An 8,201-nucleotide genomic window follows, 5' to 3' on the forward strand; every position below is an offset into this window, starting at 1 on the left:
CGGACGGGACCTTACCAGTAAGCCACAGCCTCGCGACCATACGCAGATTAATAAAAATGGGTTAATTCAAGATGTAAGAACTGGCTAAAAATATGCCTGAGTCATTGGCCAAACAGTGTTGTAATTAATACAGTTTCTGTTGTGCTTATTCGGGCCTGAGAGGCTGGGAAATGAATGAGCAGACTCCGCCTACAAGTGACCAGGCGTGGGTGCAGAAGGAGGGCGCTGATGCCCCCCCAAGCCCTCTCACCTGAGCGCTAGGGGAAGGCATTCTTCCCACCTGCAGTGAGGTGGGGTACTGCCCACACTTCCACCGCAGGATGGGCAGGGTGAAGGTGTTACTGCACCTACCTGAGAGCAGTGCAGCTGGGTGGACAGGAGCCTCATCGTGTGCGTGGTGTCTGGTGAAAACAGCTGGGGTGGCCCCAAAGGTGAGGCGGCTGGTGACAGAGGTAGGAAAAGCTCGAGGGGACACACACATCGCACACACCACATCACTCAAGCTTCTGACTGGGTCTCGGCAGCACTGACTAGAAACTTGAATGACTCCACCCAACAGCACCACAGAAAACATCCTGCCTGCAAAAACTACAGTGATTGTGCTTTGGATAAAAGCGTGCCGTGCGTGTGTGTGTGTGTGTGTGTGTGTGTGTGTGTGTGTGTGTGTGAGTGTGTGTGTGTGTGTGTGTGAGATCTCTCTGTCAGAGACCAACCTTTCCTGCCATTTCCCAGGCACTGTACTCTTGGTTTCTTGTTTTTTTGTTTTGTTTTGAGACGGGGTCATTTGCATACTTGGGGCTCAGCAGTTAGTCTAGACTGACTGGCCCAGAGATCCAACTACTTCCCCTCCCTGGGATGACAATACACATGTACCCTGGGCGCTCCTGTGAGTTCTGAGGATTGAACTCAGGTCCTCACGATTGTCTGGCAAGCGTTTTATAGACTAACTTAGCAATCTTCTTAGTATTTTCTTTTTTATTTTTTTTTTAATTTACTTATTTGTATGAGTTCCTTTGCTCACCAGAGGAGGGCATTGGATCTCATTACAGATGGTTGTGAGCCACCCTGTGGTTGCTGGAAATTGAACTCAGGACCTCTGGGAGAGCAACCAGTGTTCTTAACCGCTGAGCCATGTCTCCAGTCCATTTCTTGTTGTAGTTTTTTCAAGACAGGGTTTCTCCGTGTAGCCCTGGCTGCCCTAGAACTCGCTTTGTAGACCAGGCTGGCCTCAAACTCACTAAGATCCACTTGCCTCTGTCTCTGGAATGTTCAGATTAAAGGCATGCGCCACCACCACCCAGCCTGTTTCGTTTTTACGAGATGGAGTCCATGTAGCCCAGGCTGGTCTCAAACTTTCTTTGCAGCCTGGGATGACGTATCCTTCTTATGGTCCTGCCTCAGTTTCCCAGTGCAGGGGGTTACTGGTATAGGCCACCACACCCAGTGTACTGGTGCTGGAGAGGAAACCGAGGACTCTCTGTATGCTGAGTAAGCATTCCACCGTTTGAGCTGCATCCTCAGCCTGGAGTATAAACTCTCAGTGTGGCAAAATAGTTAGATTTTTCAGTTTGATTCATCTTTTTACCTTGACCACACTTTTCCCTCACATTAACCTTCCTGGGGCTGCATAATCCACCCTATAATTTTATTTACTTAAAACCCTTCCTGTGCCAGATGATGGTGGCGCACGCCTTTAATCCCAGCACTTGGGAGGCAAAGGCAGGTGGATCTCTGTGAGTCTGAGGCCAGCCTGGTCTACAGAGAGAGTTCAAGACAGCCAGGGCTACGAAGAAACCCTATCTCTAAAACCAAAATAAATAAATAAATAAATCTTTAAGAGTAAGACCCCCCCCCCTTTTTTTTTGACAAGGACTCGAGGAGGCCAGTTGTTTCAGAGAGCTGTTCTCTTAACAGACTTCATCTTTATCAGCACGGAGGCTACCACAGACAGACAAGATACCCTGGAAGCCTGGGCTGCTGACAGGGTTGACAGGTGCTGTTCTCCCACAGAAGGAGGGGCAGGGAGGGTCTTTGGACTCTGGCCACTCCCACTCACCACTCCCAGACAGCAGCAAGTGGTAATCTGTTAATTGCAAATGGCCTTGGGGTGGGCAGGTGCTACAGCACTGAAGGGTGGAGGGCAACAGACATAACTGGAGGGAAGATGCCCTAAGCAGCTAGGGGGATAGCATTCATGCCCGAGGTGAGATATTTTGGGGGTCCCACACACATTTGTAACTACCCTCTCACCCTTGTCCTGAAAGCAAGCCCAGTATTCTTAATTGGTTCTTCACAACGGACTTCGGGGGAATGTTACTTTGGTTTGGTGACGGTGGTCAACAGGAAGTGGGCAGACATTTGTTTCTACGTCCCAGGGAATGTGTTCCGGCCACCAACTGTTTTCCTTTTCTGCCCCACCCTAGTCACAGATGACCACCTTAAGTCCCTTTGGTTCTTCGTTCTGTGGACCGAGGCAGGGTCTCTGTGGCTCACTATGTAACCAGCTGGCCTCACACTTACGGCACTCCTCCTGCCTCAGCCCCTCAAGTGGTGACATTACAGGCACACGTCACCATGCCCAGCCCCAGGTTCCCTCTGCAGTGGCTGCTGTGGTTGTTCCTCACCCTACACCCCACACGTGACTCCCTTCGAGCACGGCAGCTGCCAGCCTCAGTGACTCCTTCTGAAGCTCTTCCCTGCGCCCCAGGTCTCGAGTCCCAACAGGGGAGCCGCTGAAGCTCTGGCAGGCAGTCCTCAGGCTGTCCAGCCAACAGAGCAACAGAGTTGCGTTTCCCGCAGCTGGTGACCACGGAAATAAGCCGCTGTTGTCCACTGGCTCCGTCCTGCTGCCCTACCCAGCCAGGCACCCGCCGGCTTCCACATTCTGGTCCTAGCTCCCTCCATCCTGCCCTTGCTCGGAGGCCTGGGACACTCAGGGCCTGGCCCACTCTGGTGCTTCACTAGGCCCAGGGCCTCAGCTCAGGCCTCCTTCAGGTTCCTGTTTTCCCAGCACCCTGCGGAGGACGTGGCAGGTGCCCAGGATGATGGCAGGAATTGCTGGCTTGGGATTGTCAAGGATGAGCAGCTGAGAATCCAGGTTATCAGAGGTAATCAGTTATCACTGATTTCGGGAGATTCAGCTGAGCCCAGCTGCCAGCTAGAAGCTGCCCTGAGACAAAACACCAAGCTGGGGCTGCTTGGGATGCAGCCCAGGACTCAGTCAGCTCAAAGTCAGACTCCCTGCTGCCCTGCTCCTGGCACACCGCCTTGGAGCCACGCAGTCTCGAGATGGGGCAGGTGAGCACATACGCCACATTCGTGGGGAAAATCGGGACATTTCTGAGACCAGATACTCTGTTTTTAAGGCCTTTCTGGTCTTGGCCCACAGTGATGAGTTCTGTGGCTCAGAAACCTGGACTCACGGGACTCTAGCCATCACTGGGTTCACCAATGTCACACCCCAGGAACTATTCCGTTTCCACTCAGGGCAATCTTGTTATTTTCGTGGAAAATAAAGTTTCCAAAGCTATAGGAGGTGATTTTCGCCCCCTCCAGACAACACTAAACGGCTTCTGGCTCAGGCAAAAGTCTGTGAAGGTCAGGAGTGGGCACAGCAGGGCCAAAGGGGCTGACTCACGGGTGTCCGAGTCCTTGCGTGGCAGAGCACTCAAGGTCAAGCCCTCTATCTGGAGTATGAGGGTGGAGGCCTCGGCCCAAGCTGGCCTTTCAAAGGCTGCTTCGTCCTGACTGTACAAGCCGTCCGTCTGTCTGCTGCCACCTGTGCCCACTGGCCCAGAATCATCCTTACTTCTATCCTCTTCATTTCTGTCCCAACAGTTTCCTCAGTACTTACATTCATACACACACACACACACACACACACACACACACACACACACAAATAATAATAATAATAAATAAATAAATTAAAAATTATTTCAACTGTTATTTGTAACTCTGCAATACTTTTATTTTAATCTTTAAAATTTTTTAATTAAAATCAATTCATATGTATGAGTGTTTTGCCTGCATGTATAAATGCACACCACATGTGTGCCTCATGCCCACTGAGGTCGGAAGAAGGATCAGATCCCCTGGAGTTACAGACAGCGTAAGCTACCGGGTGGGTGCTGGGAATCGAACCCAGGTCCTCTGGAAGAGCAGCCAGTGTTCTTAGCTAGTGAGCCATCTATCTCTCCAGCCTCTATGATGCTTTGAAAACCTTTGTCCTTCCCTTTCCCTCAAGTTTTTGCTTTAGGATTTCTATCCACTTTCTTGGTTCTGTGATACAGCTGAAGGAGTCTGAAACCCAGACATGGGCGGTTGAGATGCTCAGCAGGTAAAGGTGCTTGCTGCCAAGCCTGATGACGTGGGTTCAAGCCCAGGCTCCACATGCAGGAAGGGAGCGGGCTGAACTGACTACTGTAGATTGTCCTTTGAGTTCAGTGTATGCATATACATATACGAAAATAAATAAATGCAGTAAAAAAATTATTTTTCGAGACAGGGTTTCTCTGCGTAACAGCTCTGGCTGTCCTGGAACTTGCTCTGTAGACCAGGCTGGCCTCAAACCCACAGAGATCCACCTGCTTCTGCCTCCTGAGTACTGGGATGAAAGGCATGTGCCCTTACCACCTGGTAAAAAAAAAAATTAAATAAAATAAAACCCAGACTTACCTTCAAGAGGGAAGGAGGGGGAGGGAGCCTCCCTTGCAGGCTTGTGGCCAACACCAAGCTCTTGTCTCCCACTATGGACGGAGGAGCCAGGGCCAGCCCTTAGCCCCCAAAGACCCTCTTTTCCTCCCTGCTGGCTCATCTCAGACTTGGTGAAAATCCATTACAAAATGGAGACCACAGCAAAGAAGGGAGCTGGGTCTCTGTGTGGTGCCCAGGAGCCTTCCGGGCTAGGATGCTTGCTTGCCCTGACTGGTCTGTGAGAGAGAAACCCTCAGCCAGACAGAGAGGATGACCATGATCCCAGCACCTGGAAGGCTGAGGCAGGAGGAAAGGCATAACCTCGGCTATATAGCAAGTTAGCCTGGGCTACACCGTAGGCTCTCGTATCAAACAAACACTCAAAATGGCGGAGAGAGAGGGGGCTGATCTGTATTCTCTAAGCTGCTGTCTGCGTCACTGAGGGATGTTAATGTTGATCCCATGTGATGGAGAGAGGAGGAAGGAAAGCTTCCCAGAGCTCTCCAGGACCTTTCCCCCATCACACAGCTGTGCAATGAGGGAATGAATGAATGAATGAATGAATGAACGAAAGAAAGGCTGCTGGATGTCTCCTGCCACAAAAGCTGTTTCTCATGCGACTACAGGGAAGGGATACCAGAAGTGCAGCGGTTCCGAGCCATTCGGAATCCAAGTGTTCAGCCAGCTGGCTTCCAAGGGGCACAGCCTTAGGTGGAAAAGAGCAAAGGTCCCTGATGAGTCCCCACCCCCCATTACAAGGGCCTGACTGGAGAACTGTAGCTGGCTTGCCCAAGGTCTCCCTGGCTGGCGGTTAGAAACGGAAGGGGCTGAGGAAACCCTAGCAGAGGCTTTGGAGCCGGAATGGGTTTGAGGGGGAAGCAGATGGGAGGCCAGAAAGGGAACCTTCCAGCGGAAAGAGAGGCCACAGACAATGCATGGAAATGACCTAAGGAATCCCAGGGGCCGGGGTTAGGGGGGAGATATTTGGACCAGGGCCTCAGGCCTCAAAGCCTGTAGGCTCACTGCTCCCATCCACAGGCCTGGGGTGACAGGAAACGGCTGGTGAATCCTTGGAGTCTGGACACGGGACTGCCGGAACCACCAAGTTCTGGCCTGAAGAATGAGATAAATGGGACAGACCAAGGAAGGTCTGTGGTCCCAGGTGCCATCCGTCCACTCCTTCCCACAACCTCTTTGTTTCTTTGCCAAGTCCCTACTGAGCACCTCTGTGAGCCAGGCAACCCCTCTCCCTCCAGGGTCTGGGTTCTAGCAGGGGGCAACCCCACAATCATAACAAAGAGCCAATCCCCCAGAGAGCCAGGATGCTTCTGGGGCTATGTTAAACCAGACCACAAGAGTCAAGGACAGCTGAGATTGGCAGAGACCAAGCGTAAAAGCAGGTGCCAGGGCAGTTTCCCCTTCCCTCTGCTGTCCCTGCCCCATTTCTTGCCACTGCGTTTGAAGTTAGCTATTAATGTCATTCTGAGTAATGAAAAATTAAAAATTTAAATGATCAGCATGAGTTTTGCCATTCATCTCTGTAGTGTGAATTGCCCGTTTTAACTGCAAACGTCAGAGCCTGTCCCTCATGCGTGGAGTCATAAAAACTGCACGATTCATCCCGTGGAATGAGGATGGGTTTGAGCTGGTCAGAATGGCAGACACAGCAGACTGAAGACAGTGGGAAGGTAAAGGGGAGAGTTTAGTGCCAGGCCGTTTATTGTTAGTATGTTTAAAGAGTCATTCCGGTTCCAGACGCACAGTGAAGCTTAAGGGGTGACTACATAGAAACTCCTCTGCAGAGCACGCATGACCGCGAAGGTGGGTTGTGGATCCCGGGCCTGGGATCTGACTGAGATCGGGTTCTGAGATAGCACAGAGGACAGCAGGCTGTACAGTACAGCTAACAGCTCCCTCGGGGTGGACTCTGTGAGAGCTAAAGAGAAAGGTCTGGGGAGGGAGAGTCTGGAGAAAAACCTTCTGGGGGATTTGGGTGAGGTCTGTCTCCACAGATAGCACAGGTCACCAGGCCACTAACAATATTCACTCCCGGGGCTGGAATGTAGCTCAAGGCCCTGAGTTCATATCCCAGCAACACAGAGAAAAGCAAGCAAGCAAACAACAACAACAAAAACAACCAACCAAACAAGACCAATATTCCCTTCCAGTCTTTTGGGTGGAAAATAGATATTCATTTCCTCCTTTGAGGAGATGCCCCTTCGTGATTACCATTCCTGATTTCCCTAGTGATCTGTGGGCAGGTACGTGGACCTTTGTGCTCCCGACAATCCAGTCCACACAAGCTGGGTCTTGGCAGGAAGATAGGTGATGACCTCCGTGTGGCTGGGTGAGAGGGTATAGAAGGCCGCCCCAGCCCTGGGTGCTCTTCTACTTCAGAACAGTCACATCCACTGGGTGCTCGTGCTGGAGCTGGAGCTGGGTGCTGGAGCTGGTGCAGGAGCTGGGTGCTGGGTGCTGGGGATGGGTGCAGGAGCTGGGTGCAGGAGCTGGGTGCTGGAGCTGGGTGCAGGAGCTGGGTGCTGGAGTTGGGTACTGCAGCTGGGTACTGGGTGCTGGGGATGGGTGCAGGAGCTGGGTGCAGGAGCTGGTTGCTGGAGCTGGGTACTGCAGCTGGGTGCAGGAGCTGGGTACTGCAGCTGGGTACTGGGTGCTGGGGCTGGGTGCAGGAGCTGGGTGCTGGAGCTGGTGAAGGAGCTGGGTGCTGGAGTTGGGTACTGGAGCTGGGTACTGGGTGCAGGAGCTGGGTGCTGGGTGCTGGGGCTGAGTATAGCAGCTGAGAGCTAGAGCCAAGAGGCCCAAAAGAGCAGAGGAGAGAATACTTGGGGAATTTGCAAGCTAGCTTTTAAACTTTTAGCAACTTGAAACTAGTCATGGCAGCTGTGTTGATGCCATGGGAATCAGCAAGCGCTGTTGTGAACTGAAGTCGCCACGGAGGGAGGGACCACACCTGTGTTGAAGAATTCTACAAAGTCAAACGCCTGATTCAAACATCATGATTACAGGGTTAGAATGCCACAGATTCAAAGCCAAATTTTCCTGGGTTATTTTTCGTCCTTTAAAAAGCCACTTGTGGGGCTGGAGCGATGACTCGGTGGCTAAGAGCACTGGCTGCTCTTCCAGAGTTTGTTTCCCAGAGCTCATGCCCGGCTGCACACAACTGCATTCAGCTCAAGCTCCAAGAGATCTGATACCCTCTTCCTACCACTATAGATCTTCGCATCTGTGGCATACTTATGGCACACACTCACACACACATACAATATATAAAAATAAATCTTCAAAAATTAAAATAAAGTAGAAGCATTCACTGTCCACCCTGTGTGTTATCCCTTGGCTGTCAGGTGAAACTTTTAAGATACATTCTTTAAGGTTACTAGCTTCCGGGCTGGAGAGATGGCTCAGTGGTTAAGAGAAGTGGCTGCTCTTCCAGACGTCCTGGGTTCAATTCCCAGCACCCACATAGCAGCTCACAACTGTGTGGAACT

This window comes from Microtus ochrogaster, chromosome 10 (assembly GCF_000317375.1).
Source record: "Microtus ochrogaster isolate Prairie Vole_2 chromosome 10, MicOch1.0, whole genome shotgun sequence".
NCBI classification, from domain to species: Eukaryota; Metazoa; Chordata; class Mammalia; order Rodentia; family Cricetidae; genus Microtus; species Microtus ochrogaster.